Here is a 4,035-nt window from a genome sequence, read left to right as displayed (position 1 = left end):
AAGGAAGATAAATGTCAGTCTGTATTGCTGGTTGCTTTGTTTGTGCACCAATCAGGTAAAAGCTCAACTCCAGAGGTATTCAGCGAAAAGCTCAGCACAAACAAAGAACATAACTGTATGAAGCAAGCCACTGCTTTGGTCAGTCTAACCTCAATTGTCTCCATGATCACTAAGTATGGATCGTTTTTCGTCTCCTGGCACTTTTTGACAGCACATTCTTTCATTTGACCAACAGGCAAAAAGTAAAGGCTTTCAAATATGATGGGTTTTAGCTGCATTTCATATTTTCAGCACTTTTGTCTGAGGAGAGAAAAAAAAAACTGCCTTGGCTGATAAACAATTTATCAGACGCTAGCGTGGAAAAAGGTGAAAAACAATGAAAACACAGGGTGTTAGGAACAGAACTTGACAGTCAATCTTGAGCTCATGTCAGTGCGCTCCAGCAATGCATTGTCAGAACACTACAATACCTCTTGTAGCAACTATAGAGCAATGCTAAACATCATTCAGTGTTATACTACAGCTTTAAAATATCCAAACGGAGACATGAAAGTGGCAGAGATTCAGAGAATGAAAGCCTATGTGTTGTTTTTCTACAAGTACTTGTTTGATAAAAAAAAAAAAAAATATCAGCCTTCTAAATGAGTAAATATTCTAAGCTAAGTGTAGTATGTGCTAATAAATATCTACACAAGGACAGTTATTCATCTGAAACCCATCGGACAGTTTTTTCAAAAAATATGTTGAGAATTTATTTGTTTCTCCTAGCATGATCATTTGAAAGAAAAAAGCAATGCCGACATAATTAAACAGGCATCAATACAACTTTAGAACAAATTAATCAACAGCAATGGCAATAATTCACTCGACAGAAAATGTTACCACTGCGTAATTTAAACAGCACAGAGCACCAACCATTGAGAAAGGTTCAGGAGAGGGGGTTCTGTACCAGGTCTCTAGTTTTTTGCTTGCCCATTATATTTGTAACCTATTAAAAGCATGAAAATGTTATTTGCTTACATCACGTGTGATACTCAAATCAAAAAAAGATATGATAGCATAGTAAATTTAGAAATCAAAAAAGTGTCTGAAAACATTTTTTTAGGCCATTACATTACCTTGGAAACCACATGTAAATTATATCACCACAAAAACGTACAAAAGAGGAAAACAAGAATTGTTGACAAAGCAAACTATTCTGTTCCAATACACATTTTTCTGAAAATAAAACCCACAGGGTTTTCAGGATCAGTAGATTTTATGTTGCTCCCAAGGTAAAAATGGGATGTGAAACTATTTCCAAAGGTTGTAGAAAAAAGTTTACTTTTAGGAAATTGCATTTTTACAAGTCATTATTGGAAACTATATAAAGAAAGCTATTTTTTTTCTTCTAATATGTGATGTCTTTTACAGAGACGAGTAATTAAAGGGTGGATAATTTTTTTTTTTTTTAAAGTGCATAATCCTGCACCTCTTTGGTCAAGGCTTGAAGATTTTTTTTTTCTCTTTTTCTGTGTTTTTGGTAAAAGATGCACAAATTTACACATTGAAAAATGTATATTTTACTTTGACATAAATTGTTTTGGCACAGTTTGCTCAGACGGAGTTGCTCAAAACGAGCCTGCCGTATTTGAAAGATCTTAAGAACTTCAAATGGATCATCAGAGGGGGAGTTAAATATTGCTGGGCGGGACAGATTAACTTGTGCAGGCCTACTTTGCGGCTGAAAGTGATCTGTTTTCTGGCCATATGCAAGACCTCTGAGTTTGATCTGCAAATCCACAGCCAGCCCAACTTATGTTTTGTGTCACATGAACTCTTTTAAAGTACTTAAATCACTCAGCAGAGCCTCCGCAATTTTAGAGCTAATGCAGTCTCGCTTCCTAAGGAGGAAAACAGAGCCTGTAGAAATGAGAAGACAAATGCATGCTCAAGAAAACAGCATTACTCCAGCTGGCACAAGCCGCCTTTCAACCATGCTGCTGGCACACTTGCTATAGCAATGCATTATCATGTTTAAATTTTGTGTGTTTCAAACAAAATTGCCGTCCTCTAAAACACACTTTATTAGCCTTCTGGGTCCATGGATCATGGACCCAAAGCAGGGTTGTAAACAACTTATGAAAGCCTCTCTCCATTGATTAGAGACCCCAGGCTGAACTACTTTTTCACCCCGCTGTCAGATGGTATTTTTAGTTTATGGGATGTGAGTGACACAGACTCATCAATATGTGGACACCCGATAGTCTGTCTGTGGAAAAATGTGAGTGCAATAAATGTATTGTTACAGTAACACCCAAAGTCACATCAGCAGTTATGGAGAGTTAACCCACGACCTACACAGCGTTTCACAAACTTCACAAATGTCGCTTTACCGGCTGAAATCACTCAAACCTGAAAAAAACAAATCGTTTCAAATGGCTAACATGAGGACAGCAAAAAATAAATAAAAATTACTTCATTCTGATCTCCTCACATGTTCCTCTGTTCATGTTGTTTCATATAAATGTGCCTTATTGGCTACTTTAAGTAAATTATCTTTGTTTTTCGTGCCGATATTAAGAGGAAAGCAAAACGCCATCGATCATGCACTGCAGCTACAACACAATAATACGATCACACTTAATCTAACATAAACAAATGCAATGCTTACTGTTACACTTAAATGAAGAACTTCATTATTCAAATGAGGCAGAAAAGTAATCATTATTTTGCTCATTGGGTCATTAGCATAATTATTCAGGGAACACACAATATGAAAATTATTTACCTTCCATATGGAAGCAGTAAACCACATGAGGAATATGATTGTTGAAATATCAGCTGTACCAGAGATTTGTTTTCTTTTCTTTTTAAATGATCAGCTTGATCATTCAAAATCTTAACTCAACAAGTGGCTGCAGTGAGAGGACTTGTTGCTGTCCAATGATTAAAGGTAATGGCTCAAGTACAAACAATTGCTGTGTCAATTTTATGCATTTTTGGGCAAAACATAAAAAAAATATATATATATCACTTCTAATATAAATAATTAAATGCCAAAATATGCAAAGCCAGACTTGAAGATGAGAACAAGAAGACAGTTTTCATTCAAAGCAATCAAGCGACAAGCAAAAGTTAAGAAAAACCAAAACAATATGAAATTATTTTATGAGTTATTGTATTTGATTATACTACAAGGTATGAAACTACTTTTTCAGTTCCTTGCTGAGGACAAAATGTACCACATTAAAAACATTGTCAAATACATCTATGTACATCATCTGCATGTACAAGACGATTTAAGGCATACAAGAGATATTTCAGATAGTTTAATGTGAAATAATGTTTTGCGAGAAAGAGGAACACTACACCTGAAAATAAAGCTTAAGCTTTGATTGGAGCACTTGGCCTCCAACGTCATCCGAAACATATTTTCCCCTTTTTTTTATATTGCATGAAATAATACAAAATCGTAATATTCAGAAAATCTAATACATTAAGTTCAGTACATCTCAATTTAGCATTGAATAATAAACAATTTACCCAACAAAGACTTCACTTTTTGGCAAGTGCTATCTATAAAAATCTATAAAAAAGAAAATTCTTACAACATATTAACAAGTAATTTTGATGAGGCACAGGACCCCTATTATGGTGAGGTACACAACTATTACAGTGGTGGCAAAACACTATTTAAAGCTTCCAAAGCTGATATTTACTAGTCCAAGTAACCTTTGCAATGACATTAGGTGAACAATTTGGAGGACTGTGAGAAAACCCCCATATGTAGCCTGAACCAATTATGCAGTGTCTCTTTGGTGCTTTAATGATTTAATTCTTTTTTTTTTTTTTTGCCAACGAGTCAAATCAATTGGAAAGTGACCATCTGGTATCATATGAGTGTCACTGAAGCAGAGGTAATGAGCAAATTGTCTTCCTATTTCACAGAAATGAGAAGTCATTAAGATCATCTTGTTCTACCATGAAGCCAGACAAGGCATAATCAAACCCAAAGGGATACACATGTAAATACTAATGATGTAAGGAACATCT

Source organism: Poecilia formosa, unplaced genomic scaffold, assembly GCF_000485575.1.
Source record: "Poecilia formosa unplaced genomic scaffold, Poecilia_formosa-5.1.2 Scaffold10, whole genome shotgun sequence".
Classification (NCBI taxonomy): domain Eukaryota; kingdom Metazoa; phylum Chordata; class Actinopteri; order Cyprinodontiformes; family Poeciliidae; genus Poecilia; species Poecilia formosa.
Note: the sequence above shows the minus strand (reverse complement) of the source record.